General features: G+C 40.7%; 2 long non-coding RNA genes across 4 annotated transcripts in view; one reads left to right on the forward strand and one right to left on the reverse strand.

Annotated features, from left to right (window-relative positions):
* Positions 1–10,378, forward strand: part of LOC116783783 — a 258,934-nt gene extending 248,556 nt beyond the window's left edge. For 2 of the 3 annotated variants that reach the window (XR_004355828.1, XR_004355830.1), the window contains exon 13: positions 9,968–10,378. This is a non-coding gene — a long non-coding RNA (uncharacterized LOC116783783). Of the gene's footprint in view, positions 1–3,992; positions 5,288–9,967 lie in introns of those variants that run through there. The other variant, XR_004355829.1, reaches the window with a different exon arrangement.
* Positions 1–25,400, reverse strand: part of LOC116783784 — a 147,869-nt gene that overhangs the window by 18,094 nt on the left and 104,375 nt on the right. The window contains exons 5-13 of the long non-coding RNA XR_004355831.1: positions 24,823–24,979; positions 23,204–23,313; positions 14,111–14,267; positions 13,858–13,912; positions 12,769–12,858; positions 4,947–5,051; positions 2,038–3,719; positions 848–958; positions 40–125 (exon numbers count right to left, since the gene is read on the reverse strand). This is a non-coding gene — a long non-coding RNA (uncharacterized LOC116783784). The remainder of the gene's footprint in view (positions 1–39; positions 126–847; positions 959–2,037; positions 3,720–4,946; positions 5,052–12,768; positions 12,859–13,857; positions 13,913–14,110; positions 14,268–23,203; positions 23,314–24,822; positions 24,980–25,400) is intronic.

The raw sequence follows: 25,400 nt of genomic DNA on the forward strand, positions 1-25,400 counted from the left end.
ATTTTAGCCTTATGAAATGATGCTGTTGTAAAACCTTACCCATAACCCTGGCATTGAAAGAGGGGGTTTCATGGGCATCACAGAGAGTTTTCCACTTGTATCCCGTTACCTGATGCTTATTCTTCCTGGAAGGAAAGGGAAAGCACAGCATAGTCAGGGCTTTTAAATGGTATCAGTTCTTTAATTTAAGGAGCCAATAAGTACAAGAAGTAAATAGACATTTGCAGTGCTCTTTTCACCAGTGCTGATCCCAGCATGGTCTGGACCCGCCCAGATTGTCCTCCCAAAGGTTTGACTGCCTTCCTCTTTTCTATCTACCCTGGACTCTTACTGCCCTTAATAGAATTTGTGTTCAAAGACTTTTGCCAACCAAAACAAGGAATAATTTCTTAACAAATTAGTACCTTCATAAATATCACATTGTCTATGAACAGACTATGATTTTTAATTTTTTTTTCTTTTAGATGTTGGTTATTCCCAAAAAAATTTGTGGAGGGAGGATAATTTTTCCTACCTCTGTAGCAAATTCAAAGGTAAAACATGATGTACAGTAGACAAAAGGTGCTGTGCACACAGACTGGTTTCTTTTCCCTGATTGATGGACATGACTTAGGGAAGTTTCTTCATTTAAGAAAAATGACATGTTAGTTATCTGTGTTATTCATTCAGAATTTCTTTCTGCAAATATTTTAAGTGGTCTGGTTCACTCACTGTTAGAATGGCTGGAGATAGTGATTGCAACCCGTGGTCCCCTTAAGTGCACAGGAAATATTTCATATGGCAGTGCAGGATTTTATTCTTATCAAAACCACAGTTTTAATTGAGGACTTAATTACAAAATATTTACTCATTCTGCTAAATAGTTAGTCAGCCAATGCTCATGGGTCCTTTAGGAGTTTACGTGAGTTACTCTTCACCATTGTAAACAGGAACCTTCACTCTGGTAACTTTTGAAGAGCTGTAGTGAAAAAATGAACTTTAAAATTAAAGTTGAGTGCATGAGGCAGCTCTACACCCCTGGCCAAACCAGAGGGCTGCGGACCAGCCCCGGTGGTTTGTTTTTCAGTGAGACACAAAGCCAAGAGAGGTCTGTTTTCAAATGCTAATGAAGCCCAGGGTGACAGAAATTTGGCAGAGCCTGATCCCAGCAGTTACTGGCCAGGGCATTACTTTTAAACACCATTGAATAGAAACCTACAGCCTAGGCTGGTCCTAAAACTTCATCTAAAATTAATCCAGTGCCAAATGACATCTCCTTAGCCCAGGTTTTTTGGCAAAGTGTTTTTCAGAGTAAGCAATACATATTTTTTTAATTTAAAAGTCCAGTGTCTAGACCCTGGATTGTTTGCTTCCTTTCCAGAAATATATTGGAGATGCTAAAAGTCTCCAAAACATGCCCAGTGAGCTTCCAAGCTGCACCAGCAGTACAGGGTACATTTACATAGGGTAGATGCATTTTAGAGCATGTGTGCTGTGCATCTTCACTACTGTCCTCAAACTTCAGCAGTGCTTCAGGAAAAAGAGGAAAAAAAATCACAGAAAAATATAAAGGAAAGGCTTTCTTTGGCTCACTTACCCAGTTGACTTTGTATTAATTTTCCAACAACAGGATTTACATAATATATTTTTTTTAATGCCAAACATTAGTATCCTCTGCATCCTGAAACTATCATCATGTTAGTTGATCCAACAGAAAGAAGAGGTGATGCAAAATAATGCCAAGTGTATATTCATACCAGGCCATCAGGAGGCAAAAGGAAAAGTCAATTTGAGTATTATCTTGTCAGCAAAAAGTAACATTTTTGGAAGTATTTTTAAAGTTCAGCTCTTGTGTTCCAACCTCAATCCCCTGAGGTGTCAATGCAACAGATGCCCACATTTAAGTCAGTGGGGTTGCTCTGAATCCCAGCTTGGGGATGGCTCTGCCTGGCTCTGCCAGCTTGGCTTTGTCCCAGTGATGCCACCCCGCTGTACTGGGCATGGGAAGATGTGCCCACAAAAACTCCTCCAAAGTAAAACCAAACAGCAAATACCGACCTCTGCCTCTGCCAGACAAGTGGTTGTCCTTCAGGTGAAGAACGGCTGTTCTTTGCCACTTCTTTCTGAACAGGAATTCAGCTGAATGGACAGAAAATGTTTGAAATACAAAATTTTCAGGCGATGGGGAGAGAAATTTTCAGTTCCTTAAAGTTACTGTGAAATCAACAAATAAATAATCAGGGGGTGTGGTATTCCGTTATCTCCCTTTCATTTTTTTACCCCAGAAAGCAGTTTCCAGATGGATTTTCCCCAAGATGTTAATATTGTGCTGTTTTCAATGCTGATTGAAGCAAGGTAGCAAGTGGTTATTACAGGCCTGACATGCCTGTTCTGCCAAGAAACAGCGTGAGCTTTCAGCTCAGAAAACAAGGTGAACTTTGTTGTTTCATCAATCTGCTTTTGCCTGCCTTGGCCAGGTACGTGTGTTCATGCTCACAATGGGGATGACTTAATTTATGATCAGTTTATTTGGACTTTTCTTAGTCAAGGCCTGATTAGTAAGGGTGGAAACAGCATTCAACCCAAAGGTCTTTATTTTTTTTTCTGGAAAACAAGTTCTTCTTTTGAAAAATGAGTCTGCTGGCACTGTCACCACCAAGTCTTCCCTTTTCCCCTTGAGTGCCAAACTGGTCACTGCCTCACTAAGCCATTAACTGGGAGTCATGGACTCCCTACCTGAGGATCTACTGCTGGAATAGCAAAAGTTTGGGGCCATTTTGGGAGATTCTTGTGGTTGTAAAGTTGGTCATATGACTCTTACCTCCTTGTCCTGGCTTAAAACCCAACAGAGAGGGAAGTAATTCTTTAACTTACAGTCCTCTCTGTGCCACTGGCCTTTGTTTTCTCTGCTTCTCAGAGTGCCTCTGCAAAGGAGAGCCGGCCTTCAGTTGTTCCTCTTGAACATGAATTCCTGTTCCATCTCCTTCATTACCCAGATCTAGTCCATGAGATCAAAGACAGGAATATAGGTCCATGTTAGTGTAATGTGACACAGAACCAGCATTGAAAATGGGGTTTAAATGGTGGCACTAAGTTAATTCAGTAGGATTTTGCCTGAGAAATAATATGTCAATTAAAGCATTACTCAGAAAGGTGTATGCAGCACTTAATAAACACCTTTAATGCTCAGGGTCCAAACATTTCTATATTCTTTTTCAAATGCCTCATTAGTCTCATTTTTACTTAGTTGTCTTTCTTTAAGCCCAGTGCTGCTGTTAGGATGTGTGTGCTTGTATCTGTGTGCATGTGGAGGCCCATGATTGTTTCTACTGCTGAAACAGGCAATATAGCTACTGTTTTCTGATCTGAATTACTATTTTGGCAAAGCATGGATATTTGGGGATACGAAAACTGCTCTGCCACCTTAAGGGAAAAAATTCCATAGGGTTTTGATTCCATATTTTCCTGTTTTCCACTCCTAAGTTACAGGCTCGTGTTGAAAAATGTCTTCCAGTGTTAGAACTTCTGAAGAGCAAACCTCAGAAATTGGTAGAAAGCTCAGTCTCCAGGTAGGACTGTCTGCTAATAAGGGAATAAATACAGAATAACACAAACAAATAAATATTAACTAATACCAAAGTACACCTACACTTGCGAATTGCTTCCTCTTTTCAAATTCTTGCCAGTTAAGCAGCACAGCAGCATCAGCTTTCCTCACATATTGTAGCCTGAGAAAACAGCTTTAAAGGGCCAAAAGAAGCAAATAAAATGTATTTGTTATTCCTGCTGACCTTAGGCAGGCAGTATGTGGAGCTGCGGGAATCATACACGGAATCTCTGATTATAAGTATGGTGATAACTGGTAAGACTGTGCTGAACTACTGTGAAACAATTCAGGTAGTCAGCAAACAGGGCTAATTGCTAGTTTGGGGGATATTATGGGTAATTTACTGCCCACTGAGGGCTTCTACCTAAAAATAAGCTTTTTTCTTTTTTTTTTTCCCTTCGGACAGCACTTGCATGTTAATGTAGAATTCCTGATGCAATTACATGTGAAGAGGACATTCAGATGCACTTCCATAAATGCCCTTCTGCTTCTCAATTACATTAACTGTCTTTGTAGATCCTTTGACAGAAACCATATTCTTCACCTTTTTTTTTCTAACTAGCAAACAGGCACTAAGCTAGACTTTGCTGATGTCCAAGATGTCCCGATCAAAGGGCTGAGAGTAATACAATAAACACAAGAAAAGAAACTACTGGTGGTTTCCAATGCAAACGAACGGGAAAGTGTCAAGTGAGCAGCTACTGACGATTCCAGCCCTGAAACCAAATGTTCCTGTGCAAAACTCCACCTCTGAGAAGGGAGAATAAATACCCACAGAGTGTTTTGGCTATAATTACTTCATTTAAGGGGTGGGGTGGGGGGAAGTGCTGAATTCAGTTTGCTGAAGTCGGGATATTAATATTTTTGGCATGTAAAGATGTAAACCAAATGTTTAAATGAAATGTCATCCCCTGGGTTCGCGTTTGCCCATTGAACTACGGTACAAACCCTCTGCAGACCTTCATACAATACACATTTTTCAGTTCATTGAAGAAGGCCCCTGCTGCTTCTCAAGGAAAACTAACTTGCAGAAGCAAAATAAATAGTGGCGTGGCAGCGCAGCAGCAGAGCCTCGGAGCACAGATGTGCAGCACTGTCGGCTGCCCCATCAGATAAGGAGCATTCAGACATAATCACCCCAGTGTCTGGGACACGTCGCACGCGGCAGAGCTGCCCAAGTATGGCCTGACAGACACATGCAGGGTGTGCTCGGGCTAAATGGCAACAAGCTGACAGTATTTCATAACAGTCCTGTTATGTCTATAGGCAAGTGTTTGTGTAATTTAGCTTGGGCTTTGAAATAGGTTCAGGACTCGGGACACAAACGGAGCTTTGTGATGAGTTGTGGGTGATGTCGTACCTGCGGGATGAGGACGTTGGCCCCAGGAAGGGGCAGCCTTGGGGTGTCACACTGGGAAGCCTCTGTCGGTGCCGTCATCTGCCCATCCGACCAGCAGGGCTGCTCCTGGAAAAATATGTATATATTTTTAGATACATATACAGGAGAAGGCCACCATGATGACAAGAGGGGTGGAGCACCTCTCCTACGAGGACAGCTGAGAGAACTGGGATTGTTCAGCCTGCAAAAGAGAAGGCTTTAGGGTGACCTAACTGGGGCCTCCCAGTAACTGAAGGGAGCCCACAAGAGACATGGAGAGAGACTATTTGCAAGGACCTGGAGGGACAGGACAAGGGGGAATGGCTTCAAACTGAGAGAGAGTAGGGTTAGATTAGATATGAGGAAAAAAATCATTACTGTGAAGATGGCAAGGAACTGGCACAGGTTGCCCAGAGAAGCTGTGGCTGCCCCATCCCTAGAAGTGTCCAAGGCCAGGTTGGACAGGGCTTGGAACAACCTGGTCTAGTGGAAGGTGTCCCTGCCCATGGCAGGGGGTAGAACTGAATGAGCTTTAAGGTCCCTTCCAACCCAGGCCATTCTATGATATATGTGTGTGTATATACACATATATAGATATGTATATATATCTGTATATTTATATACATGTATATATACATATACATATCTATATATGTGTGTATATGTATAGATATAAATATCTATAAATGTAGAAAATATAGTTATAAATATATATATCTATAATTATTTTATATGTTTATATATATGCCTTTTATAAATATACATTTATGTGTGTGTGTATATAAGCATAAAAATAGATGCTTAAAAATATATAAAATAAATATGTATGTGTGTCTATATATATATATATGTGACCACATGTTTAGCTGTGGGCCCTGCTGCACTATGGCATGCAAAGGGTTACTGATATCTGCTTTTAGGCAAGACACCTCTAAAAAAAGCAAAGAAAGTACATTTAACCCTACAGAAATACAGCTCACTGGGCCTGTGGTAGTTCCTATTAAGATATACAAAGTATCTCAGCAAGGGAAAATTTAACTTACATACAACACATGATTTTAAGTAAAGAAATATTGATGGGGCGGGGGGGAACAAGTATTTTTTTAGCTCTAATTTATGGCTGAGCAGCTTCATTTTAGTTACTTCATGGGAATATTTTAAACCAAGCCTGCATAATATTAAAATAAGTTAAAATGTATGTAAAATTTATGAGAGCATGTCAGGTGCAATGCTTGATAAAGTAAGTTTAATGCTTCAGAATTTTTTTTCTTCAGGCAGAGAAAGCTGAATCCTGCAATTCTAGGTTACAGTATAATTTTAGAAACTCTTTTCCATTATACCATTCTTTTATTAATGAGATCCAACCCAATTTAACAAAAAGAGGTAAATTCCTAAAGAGTTTGTGGAAAGTCCTCAGCAGGTTGGAGTGTGTGATAAAAGAGAGTATTCTCCTACTGTTCATAGGATCTATCCCATTTTATAAAAACACAGAGGAAATCAATTTACAGCAAACTTTCCAAGTGTGCCTCTCCAGTGCGGTTTTCCTTCTGGAAATGCTGCCTCGCTCCATGAACAAACAAAAGCTTTGGCAGTTGACAGGGGCTGTACATCACTTTGAAAACTCTTCATTTACCAGGGGTGTGTCATGTTGCTTCATTGTGTGACACTCCCAATTATCGTGACAGAGCTAAATGACAAACTACTGTCACCCCACTGGAAATTCCGAGCAGCTTCTTCCCATTTTTCCGCCTGGTCATGGGAACATTGCTGAGCCGGTACAAAGGAGCGGCAGGAGCCGCAAACAGGGGCTGGAATGGCTGCATTCTGCTCTGCCGTATTAAAAATTCAGCTCCTTGGCAATATTAAATCTGAATTTACTTCCATCAAACAGAAACTTAGCATATCTCATTCTTCCATTATAAAATATTGACATCGGGAAGAGTGAATCCTGAAATTAAGATTACAGATGAAAACTATGCGCTTGGTAATTATCATTTTTTTTTCTTTGTTATTATTCCTTTCCTCTGAGGATTGCACAGGCTGTTGCAAACAGTAATGAAGTTAGCATGCAGTGCCAATGCAAAGTGTGCTGCAAAGTTAGCCCTTCCCTCATTATGGATGAAGGAGGCGAGGCAGCAGGAGGAGGGTGATTTCCCCAGCCAAACTCGCACACGAGCGGGGCAGCCCTTTGCCTCATGTCTTAATCACCATCACTGGTGATGAGACCCTTGGTGCCATCTTGTTTCTGTCTTCTTTTGTTCTGCTGTTTCCCTGGGTTTTTTTAGGTCTTTTCTGGGGCTCAGAGCTATTAATATCAGTGACTTTTTTTTTTTTTGTCACAAACTAAACAGCCAGTTCACAAATCCTTTTACTCCCGACAAATCCACTGCCCTGTCCTGTAATGTTCTCGAATAACCACAGCACTGGAAAATACAGGCGTGGAAATATCCAAGCAGTCATTCCCAACAACTACAGTATGAGGAGATCAACACATTGGGCAATCTGCACTAGAATAACCCTTTGGTTCGTGCCTGTGGAGATACTGCATGCCTTGGGATGGCTTCCCAACAGAAGAGCTGTGTCATCACCCTTCTGAAATTCAAACTTGGCCAATTAACTGGTGTCTCTCTCCAAGGTGATCACTCAGAGAGGTCCCACACAGCATGGTTTGCAGGTGCTCACTGAGCACCTCCACATACTCCTGAACCCTCCTGGTTGCCCATGGATGTGCCAGAGGAGTGTGATATACACAGCGTGTGACACTGGACACCGCGTCCGTCTCAGAGGCTTCTTACAAAAATCAATCTAAATCAATAAATTGTCCACTCTCCTCATGCAGCATTTGCAGAGGTTCAAAGACAGGACCAATTACTCTTAAGGTTGAATTGTCAGGTGTCAGATGAGAATATAGAAGTTGAAGCATTATATTTAGGAGCAGATTTATTTAGAGGACCTGAAGAATTTGCTTTGCTATCAACAGGTCTATAAAGAGAGCTTTTACAGCACATCTGGCAGAAACTGATTCCTTGTGAATTAATAGGAGGAGTGTTGGTTTGGGTTTTTTTCTTTCCTCTTCTTTTTGCACAGTTCAATCACAAAGCAGGTAAGCTCACACTCAAGCTCATTGCAGTCAAGGCAGTTGAGCTCCTGACCTTGAAGGGCTTTTGGTCCCAACCCTTCTTGCCAAACATATTACCTTTTCATTGCCCAATTTTCTAGGTGAAGACGCAAATTCCCCGTGCTTCACTTATGGATAATATATAAATGTCTTTATCATGCATTCAGTTTCTTGGGTTCAGTCCCAAAACTGGGACCCCAACCACTCTCCAGGTCTAAAGGTGAACCTTGCCAGAACCGTAGCACACAAATACCACAGTTTATTCTAATCACACAAGATGTTCCCAAGTTTACCAGTTCTCATCCCAGAATACCAACCCCCCTTCTCTCAGCACTCCTGACAAATCAATATGCATTATTATTACGTGCTCAGATACTACATCAGATTTCTGCTCATGCCAAAATTTCAGCTTGCTGTTCCCTGGAGTATTTATGCTTGTGTACTGTATTTAACAACAGCCCATTCAAAATGCTCACAGCTCCTAGGAATGAAATGCACATAATTTAGGAATAGCTGTCTGGCTATTCAGGCATCATGCTGTGTCAAGGGAAAATTAAATCTCTGACTCTCCCCTCTCTTTTAAAACAAACCTGTACTTTGCATCATATTTTGGGGAGCTGCATGGAAGTTTCATAAAGAGCAAGTGAGCATGGCTCTTTTTCCTGTTTAATGGCAGTGCCTCCCCATTAATGCTCCAAAATGATACAGTAGTTTAAAAAAAAAATGCTCTCAGCATGCAGGCATTGTATCACATTAAGAAATCACGATTTTCTAGGCACTGCACAGCATTAATTACACTGAGCATGCTGCAAATTTAAATTAAATGATATGCCATGTTCTGTTGTAAATATCAAAATGGATTGCAAGATACAGCCCCATATTTGCTTCTGATTGGCATTTGTGCACTGAACAGTATCAGAAAACCTCTATGATATATAATTTCTTTTTGTTTTTCAGGTGCACCTGATGCAAACGTACTTTTTATTTTCAGGAGTACCTAAGAGCACAGTTATGGGTCAGAACTTGCCTGTACTGAAAAAAAAAACCAAACAAACCCTCCCTCAATAATAATAACAACAATAAAACAACAAAAAAAAGTCCTGTTTGCCTTCATTCCCCCCTCCTAACATAACAAAATAAAATATGTTTCTTTCCCCACAACAAGTATTTACAATATAGGGAATGGAGGGGCACTGAGAGGAAAATGGGGAAATATGAGGGACTGAAGCAGGAGGATCTTACTTTGTGTCATGGAGTTGAGTACCCAGGATACCATTTAAGCAAATGTGGGGTTCAGATCACCCCAGCAGAGAAGAGCTGCTCTTCAGAGCTGGAGTTTAAGGCAGAAGAGGAGTGAGGAGTGAGCTGGGCCTGGGGCTGGCTCAGCTCTGTTGTGATGAGGCAAGCCGGATCTGGTGATTCAGTGAGAAAAAGTGAAGAGAATATAAGCAATAAAAGAAGGTCTGTTAGTATTTGTATTTTTCTCAGCACAGATATTTTGCAATTTTATATTATCAGATTGACTTGTCACAATCTCACAAGCCTCTGCCCTTAAACACCAGGGTGAGGTGTATTTCTAGTGTAATTTCACATATTTCTATGTGATTAAATACTAAACAAATATTTTACAACTTTGCACATCAGAGAAAGGATGGTATTTAGTTATTTGTAGAGAGACAGCATTAAAAAAAAAAAAGACCTTTAGGAAATGATGAGCCCTGAGCTGAGAACTACAAAGTGAATGCCAGCCTGCACAAAAGCACGAGACATAAAGAGAGCACAGCAAAAAAATGTGGGCAGGGACATACAGAGCTACCAACATGTCTTCAAACGCAGGATCACCATATTCTTTCTAAATTATCTTTTCTGTGTCTTTTGCTTTTAGGACTTAACTCCAGTTTTCCTGGCCCATATTGCAGCAGTCTTTTGTGTACAAGAACTACAACTCTGGAACAAACAAACAAACAAAAAATAAAATAAAAAAGCAGCCTGATCTAACCCAGAACAGTGAATGGACATTGAAACCAAGCTGAGGATGCATCAACCTTGTAAAACCTTTTTCTCTTGTCTTCTGAAGAAGAAATTCCTCTGGAGTCTTCCTCAGTTAGTCTGAAATACGCTTCTGCTGGTCAGGAGTGAAGTATTCTTATTCTTATGAGCTTTTTTTTTTCTGCTGGGTATCAGATAAGACAGTCTTTGTCCCAGTTTTTACTGGAGCTCCCAGTGTCTCTTTTGGGAATGATTCTGTGTGTTCAGGAAGTGGCTGGTGACCACAATAAAACCTGTATGACTCTGAGATGGTTGTTCCTTTGTGTATCAATGTCTCACAGACACCAAGGTGGCATATTCAGCTTTTAAAGACATGCTTTTCCCTGGGAGCTGCACAAGGACACTGAAGGGTGTCTAAATTTCTCCTGTGTCTAGGTAGTGGTCAGTCAGGTGAGAGGGACACCATCAGACAACCCCTCTCCATAAGTAAGTGTATACTTGATGAAAATAGGTGTTTGAGAACTGGCCTTCAGCTCTCTCATCATCTTTCAGTGCTTGCAGAAAAGAAAATAAGACAAAAAACCCCAAGCCAAAGATGGTTTATGTGCAGCTCAGGAAGCTCTCAGCACTGAATGTGTCTGTGATTTAATAACACATCTGCCCAAAACGACACTTCTAATATTCGCTGAGAGAAAGAAGGCAGAGCAGTGTGGGGCAGAACCAGCACACAAGGCACTGCTATTGCAACAACAAACAGCTAAACTACCATGTATTTATTTTTCAATATGCACAATTGTTGGAATTGGAGAATGAAAATTATTCCTTGACACTCTGATGGAACCATAGAAAGCCCTGTGCTTCCCCTCGCTCCCATGGTCCTGACAAGAAACAACTCACAAATTCTAATAAATAGAAGATAGAAATAAATACTTTAACTACTGGCATCAGGTTGGAATGGTTTTCTGAATCGGAAAGTGCTGCTCGTACGTCTTCCTTATTTCTACACCCTGTAATGGTGGCTCTCCAAAAGTCAGAGTCAAAGTGAGATAGATACTACAAGGATCACAGACACTACACTGGGAAACCAAGTATCAATGGTACATCCAGATTTATGGTAGGTGATGGCAGTAAAGTGAAAGCAAAACTGTTTGCACAGTCTGTATTGTTGCCCATTACTGTGTATTTGCCCTTTTTTCTTGCTTAGCCACGGCTGAGAGAATGGAAAATTGTACCTTCTGTACAGTATTAGGAGACACTTACTGATCGTAAGGTCAATCAGACTAGTTTAGCTGCTTGAGGTATTTATGGCACAATCACTCAGTGTCTTTAAGGAAAGGTTAGATACATTTATGGGAAAGGTATTTTGCAGAAACCTTCCTGTTTCATAGAGGTCTTGGACAAAATGACCCAGGAGGCCCCTTCCAAGTCTATCAAATGTGGTTCCCTGATTGATGCTGTTTCCCCCCAAAGTCTTTTCAAAACACAAAGCACTGTTATAAAATTTAATATGATACACTATATAACTTTAACACAATGCCATTTTCTTATAGGAAATGGTTAGCTGGTAGCGCAGGAGCCTCGTGCAAAAGGAAGGAAAGTAGGAAAAAAGAAATTGCAGTGCAGTTTCTCTGCCAAGGGATATCGACTATAACATTTACACTGTGTCTCAGTATGGACCCTCAGCTGTGCAGGGGGACACCAAAGCATGGAGGGATATCAGTAACCTGGACTGTGGTATAAATTTCTCCAGAAAAGCCCAAAAAGACCTGAGGTAATTTTCTATGCTGTGCAATAAGCATTCCCTCAATGCTGCAAAGCAAATGGACACGCAGATCTCCTTGTAAATCACTGCCTGGTGCTGTAATTTGCTGAATGTTTCCTAAATTGACTATTTTTTTTTTTATCTTTCAAACCATTCACATATTTAAAAGTTAAATTCATGGTAATGGATTTTTATTTTAATTTAAAAAAAACCAACCGGATTCTCTGGGTCATTTGGTTGAGATGTTCTGGTTGGCCTCCACTGCTCTGAATTAAGTTTTAATTTTATGTTCTCACAGGCAAAAAAAAAAAATACCCAGAGCTTTACTGAGTTGGAGTTTACTCTCAAAACCATTTTATATTTTATTTCCACTCCACCTGATTTAGTTAACGGACAAACTCCTTTTCCAAAAAACAGCTCCCGGTCCCCCATCTTCTTGGGATAGCCTTGACAGGAAATAACAACACCCATACACAGACACTCTGAAGCCTTTTAAAGTCTCACAAACGTGAGCTGTTCCCTTTTGCAGAGCAGGCTGGGAGTAACTCTTTTATTAACCTTCTAACCTCATCGATGAGAAAGAAAAATAGCCAACCCCCCTCCCCCCTTTTTTTTTTAATTTGGAAGCTTGCATCCTTCTTTACATAAACATGCATGTGCTCACCCTACAGAAAGGAGAAAAAAAGCCCATGGAAAGCTCCCTTTCCATGAGGAGCTCCCCAAAACTGCTCCTGGGCCCTCCCATTATATTGTCAAAGTTTGTGTTTTTGTTGGAAGACATTTTCTCCCTTTACCATGAGGCTTGGGTCTCTCTATTTGAATCATATTGGTAGGAGCAAATAACAACCTTTTCATTCTTTTCAACATGTTGCATCAATGTATTTTCCTGATTCCTGTGTCAAAGAAGTGACTTTTAGCAAAATGAAAAATCTGACCTGGCTGTAATCCTGACAGTGCTCCCATTGCTCATCCTTAGCTCCATCCCTGCATTGCAGTGCAGAGAACACACTCACGTCGGAATAGCTCTTCTCACTGGAGACAAAATGGTAAAAATTAGCCCCAGAGAGTGACATGAGCAGAAATTTCAAAGGCAGGAAAATTTATCTCCTGCTCTTTGTCTTACAGTATGGTGCACTGTAGTGGTTGGAAGATTTAGCTTCCAAGCATCCCATCTATATAAATCCTACTGGACAACAGCTCTCCGGCTTCTTTTTTAGGGCGGTTGAGCTCAGCAGCTGGAATCTGCCAGGAAATGAGGGTCGAGGTAAGGACGGAGAAAGACTTCCCCCTAGATTTCAGGTGTTGGTCAAGGGTCAAGATTAGGAAACAGCCAAAGCCAAACCAAACTCTCAGCTCCATCTCCTTGGTGTGTTGCATGAGGTCACAGCTATTTGGCACAAGGACCATGATTTTGGGCCAGCCCTGTCTCTCCACTGCTGCAGCTCAGCCCATTAACAGCCCTGAGGATACAGTCCCTCTTGGGGTTTCCCCTTTTGAAAGATTTATACTCGGTTTAAATCTAAATCGAAAGCTCCACTTTAGCTTTTAGGAGCCCAAGACACTTAAATATCTCCAATGGGAAGGACAAGTGAGGGAGGCAAAATATCTCTCCCTTGTAAAGGCATCCAAATAAACCCACTTTGATGAGAAGTTTCCAGCTGCTTTGCTGGGTAAATAGACACATCACAGTCCCACCATGCAGGGATGCCCTTCACCAACAGGCAGAGAAAAGAGGTGGTGGGAAGAGTAAGAGGCACCAAAATAAAAAAGGCGGGATCCAACTGCATTTTTTTACCTTCTCTGATCTTTGAAAACAGGAAAACCCATGCAGGATCAGGAATTTCCAACCTGGGCTGCATGCACCATTAACTCTGCCATGAAGCAGAGCTGGTTTGCTATTGTTGTCTTCTCCACAAGAAGCTGTTACTATGAGTTCTTTGGGGCTCAGGAACTCCATTTCCCAGTTTTCAGTTAATACTTCAATGATTATACATAAATAATAGTAATGATAATCATAACAATACCTGGCTTGCCATTATGTTGTACTCAGTCTTTGTGATGCCTCTCTCACGATAAAATCTGTGTATTAAACACTTTAATTGAAACTCTTAATAAAACAGAGGTATTTTCACTTGTGCAGTTATATTCACATAATGATCACAAAGCACTTTACAGAATCAAATAAAAGTAGCCAGTCTGATCCTTCTGTAGAAGATTTTGTGCATCTCAGTAGTGTATAACAAAGCTGCTCTATAGACAATTAGTTGTCAAACATACCGTATTTTGGGCTGAGCAGCATCCAAACAGCTTGGGGTTTGTCCTTCAGATTGTTCTCAAAGTCTGTAATGCCACCACAAATGACACAAGAGGGGCTGGACGGTCTCACCAACTAGACAAGAGCAGGCTGTGAACCTTTGTGCCTGTATCAAAAGCCCTGGTTCAGAAGGAAAATAGAAAAAAAAAAAAAAAGAGGTTATAATTTTCCTGGTTTAGGAAAGTCTTGATGTGCCATGGAGCTGAGTACTGAGCAGCCTCCATGGGGTCACTGAGAGAGGACAAGGCAAAACCTGGTACTGCAAATTCTAACACTAAATGGTGCCTCACAAGGTCTGGGAGGGGTCTCAAGCTTTGGGCCTTGTAATAGGTAGTTCTGGAGCTGTGAGATGGTGAAGGGCTTTGTTCCCTCGTGTATAATTGATAAATTACCATTGTTAGTACTAAACAATACTACTGAGCACAGAATGGAAACACGCTAATGCTTTATCCATCTCGAGCAATTCTGCTCTTGTGCTCATACTGTTCTTAAATGTGCTAGATATTTGTTTGATGAAACAATAAGTTTTAGAAAAGAGAAAAATAAGAACTTTAAAGATAATAAAAACCTTGACTGCATACTTTACGACAGGCAGCTGTGAATAAGCTTCAGTACTCTTTATTTTTAACATTCCAGATATGTAATTTAATGCAGGTCTAATGACAGTCTCGAACATACTGCTTTAATCGAAATTGTTCAAGCTCTGTTCTGTGACAAGGGCTCACAAGCTACCAGCAGGGTTGTCCATTTTCCCCATTTCTGTAGGGAAAAGAAAAGGGAGGGGAGGGGGACACTCTTGAACTTATGTTGCTATTGATGTGTAATATACAATAAAAAAACAGTTAAATTTCAATTACCCACAGGTAATTATAATTTTATTGTTTGACTGTACTACGGGGATTTTTGTAATTCCCAAGACTAATAATTTTCTATAATTTTACAGGTTGTCAAATAAACTATTAAAGATTATCTTTGAAAAGGATTCTGCAATTGTAAGGACATATCATACTGTTCCTGTACATTATTAGTAATTAGAGATCCCTGGATAGTGAAATATCCGCACTATATGCTAGCTGCTGGATACCATATTTTCTCACAGCCTCCTGTAATCTTGAACCAAAGCTTTCAAACTTCTCAGCCATTGTAGCCTGAGTCACGTCCAAACTTTTATTAATATTCACTGAGCACTCATTAAGCAATTCTGGTGCGTTCGATACGTTAAATCTCTGCTTCCTGATGGGGAAAAGCAAAGGCTTCCAGGTCCATCCCGGAGTAGTGGAAATAAACACAAAAGGACTCATTCTGAACTCTGTCCCCTGATGAGGACATGGGGAAGAAGCAACATCTATAGCAGCACAAAAGATCTGAATCTGTCCCGAATGCCTTTTGACAATGATGTGGCTGGCACAACAAGATGGAATTGTGCTCCCTGATTTTATCCTGAAAATAAGCATAGATGCAAATATCCTTGGCATCAGCATTGGTTTAACTCAAGGAGGGGGAATGGGATGGGCAAAGTCTCCAGCCCACAAAAGGCAAGAGATTTTGGGGTATTCCCTCATCCTCATCTGTGAGTCTCCCTATATTCTCTGTGACTTTGGTGAGGACTCCCCAGACCACTTTCTCTCCCACTCCAGAGCTCAACACCCACAGAGCTAAGGAAAGCAGGCAGCAACTGCTCCCAGGTTAGCTGGCAGCAGCCACAGGCCACTAGAGCAGCATGTGCTGGGTGACAGCTTCCTTCACCTGTACATGCAGTGCTTGGTGAGAAACTCACTGCCTTACAGGGGTGTAATCCTGAGGAGGACCAGAGGAGGGATGAGCTGAGAAGAAAAGTAGACCCCAAAACGTTGCACAGAGCATCTGGGCACGGGCTGCGAGGGCAACGAGTGTAAAACCACGCGAGGGGATTAGCAGCTGTAGAGATTGTTGATATCTCGCCTGCAGAGCCATCAAAGGCACCATTCTTAGCTGGCAGCATTTTTTTATTGCAGCTGCCCCAGGAGATAGTCATTATTTGTTTTATTGGCCTCTTGGATTGCTGTGTGGTGGAGGCTCTGTGCAGAGGGAAACTTGAGCACATTAAGATTTCCTTCTGGGTTGAAATCTTGGTTTCAGGACGTGAAGACTTTCACACCTCCACCCTTAGTGGCGTTTGCATGTCCCCAGCCTGTCAGGACACCAAGCAAGAGCATCATCCCACCGCACTGGACACATCTGCGGGGAGGGGTTTGCCTTCCTCCCGCTGCCAGGAAGCCTCTGTGGCAGCTGCAGTGCTCAGCAAGGGACCTGGTGTGGGATTTCCCTCACACCAGGGAGCGTGGAGGGTGGATTGTGTTGGTTTTACGGCGGTGTGGAGCTGGTGGAGCAGTATAAAGATACGGGAGCGCAGGGAAGGATTAAGGCCAATGGACTGCAGCTCTCTGACTTCCTCTGGAGACGACTTTGATGGAATCCAATGTATTAAATCTGAGGAGTCAGTATAGACATATGCACTGAGCTCTCTTTTCCAAGATCTGCTTGTCTTGCTGTCCCGTGCTCATCCTGCACCTCTGGGAAGGTGTGGGAAGAAGGATAGCTGATAATTTGGAGAGCTCTTCAATCAGTGGCATTTCCTGCTCCTCGTGGCCTCTCTGCCTACTAACCCATCTCAGCGAGACTGAGCCCATTACTCCAGATGATTGGCATTTATTATAAATGGGGGGGAGAAAATCCAAAGCCCAGAGAGAAGGCTCAGTATGTTTCTGGATAACAGATGATACCATATACAAATACACAGCCCTCTTTCCCCTCAATTTTGGTCTGTATTTTGCCTGCTTAACACATTCCTTCTTGCAAGTAGAACACGTTCTGACAATTGAATAGTGAAAGCAATTAGAAACAGAATTAATTGATAAAATTAAAGCCCTGCTTTCCTTATGTTTGTCATATGACTACAAATATTGTCACTCCCATTAATATTAATTAATATAATTATCAATGTTTCTAATCCCTACACATTTTGTTGAAAAGTTACTCTTAGCTCAAGAATATAATTGTTAAGTCATGGAAATGTTAAGTAGCAGCTAAGCAAGTCCAAAGAATTAATAGCAAACTGTAGTTTATCCAGGGATTAGACTTTTAGCAATACATAATCACCTCTTCATGTGTTCATCCACATAAAATACCTTCCATCCCTCACTACACTTCTGCCTACTTGTCCTTGCAGAGCACAGTTTTCAAGAATTAAAAGAAAAAAAAAAAAAGGGAAGATAGTAAGTAAATATTCTTTGCAGTTGCACAGTTTTCTTCAAGGTAAGTCACTGCACTAAGAGTTACGTGCCCTCAGCTGAAAGCAGTGTCAAGGTCAATTATCTCACACTGAAAGCCCTAATGCAAGAGTCTTTTGTGATCAGAATAATATATGTAACATTGCAAAGCCTTTGTTTTGGGCTTGAGGAAAGCAACTCCACTCTCTCTAGGCTTCCCGACGCGTTGTGTCTCGGTTTTGAATGTCACAGATTATTCCAACCATCTAAAGGACTGCCTGGCCATGCTGCTGCCATTTGAACAGCTTTTCCTGTGCCGAGGGCACCGGGATGTGGAGCAGAGCCTCCCTTCCCTGCCACCTGCCCGGTTCCTCGACGGACAGTCAGCAATTCCTGCCTGGCAATAGCATCACAGCAGTCGTTCTGCATGGAGTATTAATCAACTCTTTTGGAAAACAGCCAAAGTGCTTTAAAGGCCTTTGTTGTAGGTTGGAGGGGGTTTTTTTGCTGCTGGAAGAGAATAATGTAATCATTTTGCTATTAATTTTTAATTGTATGTTGCCATGCTTTATTACCAATCTATACTGATTTTCCTAAGAGAAATGGGGATGCTGTGCAAGCGGTATCTGTTAGGAACATGTTGGGCCACACTGTAAGAGAAGTGACAGGAAAAAGCTGTTCTTTAAAGTTATTGCAGTCACCTGCTGCTGTCTGTTCCTACAAGGTATCACATTAAATACTTATAAAATGTATGAGCTTAAGAATATTCATGGAGAAGTGCCACGGTTTTTCCCTGTTGTCAGGTGTTTTTCTTTGCTTGTTTTTGTTGCGTTTGGTTTCTTTCCTTTTTTTAATGGCCACCCTTTGCAAGGAAAAGTTACTTCTGAGAAATCTTTTGCAGGCAGAACAAACTCACTGACATGGATGAAATCAGCAGCAAGAGTGAGAAATACTTATGCGTGAATTCTTCTTGGAAGACAATCATTATCAAAAATGGTGAGATTCAGCCCACAGATACAGTAGATACTGGTAGAGAAATGATTGTATCACTCCCTTGTATCCTTCATTTCATCTAAGAGAAAGCTGGCCATGAGGGGACAGGAAATCTTTAATCTCCATTTCTTCAACTATCTGGTTCTTATCAACCCACATTGAACATGAGCCACACAAAAACTTAATGACGTGTCCTCCACTTAATAAAACAAATGCAAACAAAGCACAGACAGTTCTCTAGTGTGAGATGGATTGATCACGACCAAATATTACATGGGAGCAAGTCTGCAAAGCAGTTCTAAAAAGGCAGCATAGCTGTAAATTCAGGAAGAAATCAATTAGACAAAAAAAAAAAAAAAAAAAGAAAAAGTATGGAGAAAGTCTACACTTTGCAGGAGTCTAAGTGGCAGGAGGAGGGTTCATCTGTTCACCCCAATATTTGAATATTATCCTTTGCCAAGCAAAATCATGGCTTTTTTTTGTCTTGAATCCCTAATACTAATTACATATTTCTATACAATACTATTTGTATTATGTGATAAACAGAGAGGAGATTGTATCATGTAATATTCTATAATGTATGATCCCTATAAGAAATCACCCTACACTAAATGATCTCTACAAATATTTGTCCATAATTTTATTTTATAGATAGTAAATAATTGGTAAAAAGTATTACTACACATTTGCATAAAATAGTCATAATATTTAATAGCTAACTAACAAATTATTGATTATTAATTAACAATTAATTAACAGCTAACATATTGTTGATTATTAATTAGTAATTACTTAATAATTAATAGTTCAGAATCTATTGATAGGTATATGTATAGAATATTTATTAATATATTTTACCAATTGTTTACTATCTATAAAATAAATGTATAAATTTATATCTTAGTTTAAATAATTATATAACACTATTTAATAAAATTTACTATATTTTTTGGCAGATATTGAAGGTTGCCATAATTTCTGAGAAATTCTGGTGAGAATTTGCGAATTTGCACCCAATTCAGTTGAATTAGTTTCAAAATAGATAAATGGGTGCTTTTCTTGAAAAAGAATTCGATACGTTAATTTTCAACAGAAAATTTCTACCTTCCAAACTACAGTTTTAGTCCTGGCATGATCATCAGTGAAAAATGTGCCTTTGCCTTCTCCATATCCAGGTCTTCAGGAGCTCCAGGACTGGTTCAGGAAAACACTGAAACATTCCCACTAGGTCCAGTAAGCACCTTTTGCAAATAGTGATTCTTTCCTGAGCTGGGGCCAAGATAGGCCAAGTAAAGGGGAAACCAAAAATGCAGATAATGAAGAAACATACCCATAATTCCACAGCAAATTAGAGATTAAATCTTTTGCACATTAGCCAGTCCAGTTCCTCAGTTAACTGTAGTGTTGTCCCTTTTTAGGTCAAAACCCCTCTCATCAGTGCCTTCTTTGAGGTGTTGACAATGCACTGATGCTCCCTGATTTTATGAAGTGTGTGGAAGGTGTCAAAGTGAACCGTATTTGCTACTCCCTTCTTTATGGCCGAGAAGTTCTTTTTTTTTTGAGAATATTTAACAATATCTGATGAGGCAAATCTACCTCTCCTGTTGTGAGCACAGACACAGGGCAGTCTGTCTCCTTTGCATTTATCATTCCAGGAATTAGTTTAATCAAAGTATATTATTGTAAAACATAACATACAGTATATTATTAATGTGGATTATCCTGTTGCTTCACAGCTTTGAAAAAATAAAACAAGAGAAAAAGCTATTGCATTTGCAGTCACCTTTGGTAGGGAGGTTCTGTTCCTCTGCTTATTTGAGATATTTCTTTCCATCTATTGCACCATCATGTCTCAGTTTCTGAGAGCTATAGATATTTATTCAGTGCCCTTCTATCTTGGCCATCATAAATAGCTCCCTGATAACAAATCACACTCTCTGAGCATCATTTGCTACCAGAAAGGATCTTCAAGAAGCACATGCTCTGTGACACAGGATATCCCCTGCTTTGTTGTGAATACCATAAAGAGTTTCACAAAATCAGCTTCCTTCCATTTCGAGGATAAGAATGTATCATCTTTGTAGTGTTACCACTTCTTACTGCCTGTTTAGGCTTCATACTTAGTCACTGCTCCCTTGCTCTTCAAATGAATGCTGCTACTTAAATACAGAGAACGATATGTGCTCATTGAGAGATTCAAGGATTTCAGCTATCAATAGAGACTTAATTATCTGCTGGTGGTGCTCAGGTACTCACTCTATCGATGGCTGTTGTATAAAGACAGCATAGAAGAGACCACTCACAGCTCATCATGTGCTCTGATCCAACAATTTAGAAAAAAAAATAAAATGTAATGCATAATATTAACTTGCATCTTACTTCCCTATGTCATAACCCATCATGTAATGTTCTGTTATTTCGTGTCATGTCATGCATAACATGATGCAATGCAGTGTCACACTTCAGAAAATATTACTAAGTGAGAACTGATTCTTGTTATCAGTTCAGAATATGAGTCTCTGATCCAAACATATTGTGGCTTCAGCTGATGGGAAGGGATCAAACTGAGAGCTACAATGGGCAAATGTTTTCCTTCTCCAGTTTGGCCAGCAGATGTCCATTTGTCAGGTTTAGGTTCGACTGAAATTTCTTTGTCACGAGTGCTTCCTCTTGTAAAAGAAATAGTAATTTTATGGCAAGCCAAAAGCTGAAAAAAAAAAGCCCTTGGAAATACATAATAAATGTATATTAGCGAGACAGAAAATTGGAAAATGGCCACCTGCCAGCAGCCACATAAATTTTGGAGGCAATGCATTTTTCTGCCATTATGCATTATCAGAGGAATTGCAAATATTTATTAAAAGTATTAAAATGGTGAGAATGTTAAATGTTTCCTTCAGTAGTGGAAATTTGCAGTGCCACATAGCAGATAGGATATTCTGATACAATGTTTATTAAAATGACTTCATTTTATTAGACTGTCGTACACAATAAATGTGCAGGTACAGTTAACAAAAGATCTATTGTGGATACGGGAGATTTGTGAGTAACACTTCAAAAAAATAATCTCTTCTGAACTCTATTCATATAAAAAGCATGCTACAAACTTTCATTAACTTCCTTAGAACCAATTATTTTCTGAGTTTATTTTCTTTTTCTGCCCCCCCACTGTATTTTGTTAGTCAATTTGTTTGCTTACGTTTTAATGCTTAACGGGATTAAATGCAGTTTATCTTTAATTTATATACAAGTAAGCCGAGTGTATACATGTAGCAGGCAACCAAATATTACCATTATTTTGGGGTTCATTTACAGGTCTAAACATGAATGGATGGATAGAATGCATTGGGACACCAGCATCTTTTCACCCATGAATAAAACATTATTAAAAGATCGGTGGGAGCTCCATAGTATTGATTGCAAAGAAATCACATTCCAGTGATTCCAGCACATTTTCTGCTGGAGTTAATGGTGGTGATTTTGTTCATAAGGTTCCAGTTGCAGCAAGATATGGACACGGTGAACACCACTGATGTCCCAAAGCCTCACAGGGCAACTGTTCTGGTTGGCTTTGCCCCTTCCAGGAGGGTCTGAGCACTGATGGGAAGAGCGGCACAATCCCTACATGAGCAGGTGATTTGAGCAAGTGAAGGGTTTAGGTCTGTGAAAAGTCATTGAATAATCAGCTCTCGGGACAGAGTTAGAAAACAGCTGGATTAGAAGGGATACCTTGAGATAAACAACGATCACAAGATCTGAGATGAGATTGTTGCTGTTGGAATGGAAACAACACCAATTCTGTGCTCAGCAGTTCCCTGAATCAGCAGCGAAAGGAAGGAGTGAAATAGTGAAAATAGCAAAAGCTATTGCCTTCACAGCTGAAAGTGTCATCTTAGTAGCTTTTAAGAGTCTTTTTTTTTTAAGAAATGATCAGAGAAATAAGAAACCAGTATTGTTTGGGTTTTTTTTACATGAGGATTCCTCAGTTCCTAATAATCCATTAAGTAAGAGGTGCAATTGGAGTCTATGTTGTAGGCAGAGGGTGAATAGATCAAAGTTACAAGACCTTAGAGTTATGAAGAGCCTTATGCAAAAAAAAAAAAAAAAAAAAAAACAAAACAAAAAAACCCCTGAGTCTGAAAGATAAAATTTCAGAAATAAAGGATTTTTCTCTCTGCTTTTATATGGTGCAGTTTTATTCCTTTCTTACAAACACGGAGCACTGGAGGGGGGAGTAACTTTCATGAAAAATAACACTTTCATCCAGACACTTGGGAAGGATTTGTGGAATATCAAATGTGGTGCAAGGGATTTAACACAAAATGTGCGTGTTGGACAGAGACCGTGGCCACCTCACAGGTAGAGGCAAAATCTCTGTTTGCCTTTGGTGGGGGCAGGTGTGACACCCCCTCCCTCCCTGCTGCAGAAAGCCAGAAAGCAGAGCTGAGATTTGCTCTGTCCAAAGCACCTGGATAATTCAGTCTGTGCAAAAAGTGGAGTCAGCACTTCAAGCAAGGCAAACCCATTTGCTTGGCCAACCTTATTTAATATGAAGCATGTTTTATCTTGATTTAGGTGGTTGTTGTTCTTTAATTAAAGAAATTATAGGAGGTCATTCTCATTAGTTTAGAAGAGTCCTCACAGAAGGGGTTTGCACTGATTTAACCTCAGGGTAAGCTGGCACAACTTTTGCATGTAAATAGGATTTAACACTGGACACTTTGTGTATAATCCAGCTCTTCACTTGTGACATTCAAGGAATACTTGGAATACTGACTGGAATAAAAAGATAATGCTGATAAGCTGGGGTCTTACCGTGAAATTTGTCAAATGATCTGCGGTGGCAGCCCGGAGCCTCTGCACCAGCGGGGAAGGGACACCACGGGGCTTTCTGCTGGGGGCAGTCCAGGCAGCACTTCCCATCCCTGCATGATGACATGAGGAGATATTGTACTCAAATCCCATCGCTCACGTCTGGCCAGATGGAGGACTAGCTGAGGGGCACAGAAACTGGGCAGCGAGAGGGGGAAGCAAGGTGCTTCCCCAGTAGCCGAGGAAGCCGTGCCTGGGGGCCGGAGCGTGGCACAGGTGCGTGGTGGCAGAGGGGCCACCACTGCCAGGGAAGCTTTGTTGTGAAAAGGAAAAGGAAAAAAAAAAAAAAGGCACAAAAAGCAGCGGCATAAGAAGTGCCAAGTGAATGACGCTGTCTTTAATTGGTACCACCAAGGGCTTTGTGCGGTCAGCACGCTTTTCATGTTTGTAATAGAATCCCCAAATTCGACTGATCTGAAGGGCATCTGACTGTTTTACATTAATCACAAGCTATACAGCAGAGGCTTGAGAGCAAGTGGGCAGATACCCTGGTGGAGTAGCACTAAGGAGCTCTCATTATAATCACCCTGCCAAATCAAAAGAAAAACCCTAAGGCTCCTAATAAAGGAGACCACTGGACTAAACAAATTGAACAAGTAGCCAGACATGCATGAGCTTCCAACTACTGGTGTCAATCACAGCTTTCTGAGCCGCCTCTTCTGCTCCGAAGCACACGCAGGTGGAAAGGTGGGCTCTACGTACAGGTGAGGTGCCAGCACACAGCCCTAGCGCTGGGGACACAGGTACAGGTGCAGTTTGTAAAGGCACCTGCAAGAAGTCATTATTAAACACTTGTCAAACCAGTACAGCACTGAGGAAACGGGCAGTGTGGATGGGGATGCCAGCATGCTCGAGCAGGAGGATGTCTGAGCAGGCTTCTCCATCTTGGTAGGGTGGGGTGTCTACTTCTGTAGGTTCCAGTTCAGAAGATAGCAAAGAAAGGCCTTGAACCTCACAAATTTGTGCGTCTGTAGGACAGGGGAAAGGCACAGTACCCTGAAAGCCCCGTGCACTTCTCACCTTCCTGCACCTGTTGGTGGAAGTTATTATATTTATTATGTTCCCTACTGGAAGGCAAAAAACCAACCAAAAAAAAATTAAAAAATGTGGGTTGTTGCTTTCTGAAAAAATGCATTTGGCACTAATGAAAGATCTCCAGAAATGGGAGAATAAGAAAATTCTAAGTTTAGAGGCAAACCTATTGTTTGGGGTTTTGTTTAAGAAAAATGAGATAGGTTCCTTTAGCTGCCACCCCTCCTCAAAAGCCATCAGGTAGGAAACCAAGATTTTGAGGTACTCCCTCAAAACTCAAAAAAAAAAAAAAAAAAAAGAGTAAATATCAGGGAAGAAAAAGAAACAAAAATTACTAGGGTCAGTATTTAGCACAGCAATCAGGGGAAATGAAAAAAAGGAAGGTTTCAGTAGGGAACAGATGGACAAGGGATGATGCACTGAGGCATCAGGTGAAGGCAACAAAGCTCTCAAGAGGTTTTATGGAAAGAAAATTCCTGTTGAAGAACTGATAGCTAAAACACTGTCAGCTTTTGGGAAGTTTTACCTACCTGTTTCATGAACATGGTCACACACAGTGACAGTGCTGTGAGGGCACTGGTTGCTGTCCCCCTGTCACCATCTGAGGGGCTGCACCTCTGTATGAGCCTCATCATGGAGGAGGAACAACTGGGGCTCCTCTTGCAGGTGTCCTGGTGCCTTTCAAACCTGGAAGTTAATATTTTGAGAAATCATTATTAAATGTAATCCTTACTTTTTAAATTAATTTCTCTTTTCCCTCCTTTTTTTTCCCTATTGCTTCTCTCTATGGTTTGTTTTTAGGGTTTTTTTTCCTCCACACTGTAATAAATCAACATATAAATGTAGTGGATTATTTCCACCCGGAATGTTGGAAGACAAATAGTACAGAAGATCAGTTTGGTCATTTACCATATTGGTTTAGCATGGTAATACTCATGGGTTTTTTTTCATTTCTCATTTCAAAACTGTAAACAAATGCTGCAAGAACAGATCAAATACTACCTGCCTAAGACAGTGCCTTGTGCAATGAAAACATCAAACCTGGTTTTGGAAGGCCAAACTGCCCCTCCTTTACTTTTTCGTAGGGAAAATGCAGAATTTGGAATTA

Source organism: Chiroxiphia lanceolata, chromosome 3 (genome assembly GCF_009829145.1).
Source record: "Chiroxiphia lanceolata isolate bChiLan1 chromosome 3, bChiLan1.pri, whole genome shotgun sequence".
In the NCBI taxonomy this organism is placed as follows: domain Eukaryota; kingdom Metazoa; phylum Chordata; class Aves; order Passeriformes; family Pipridae; genus Chiroxiphia; species Chiroxiphia lanceolata.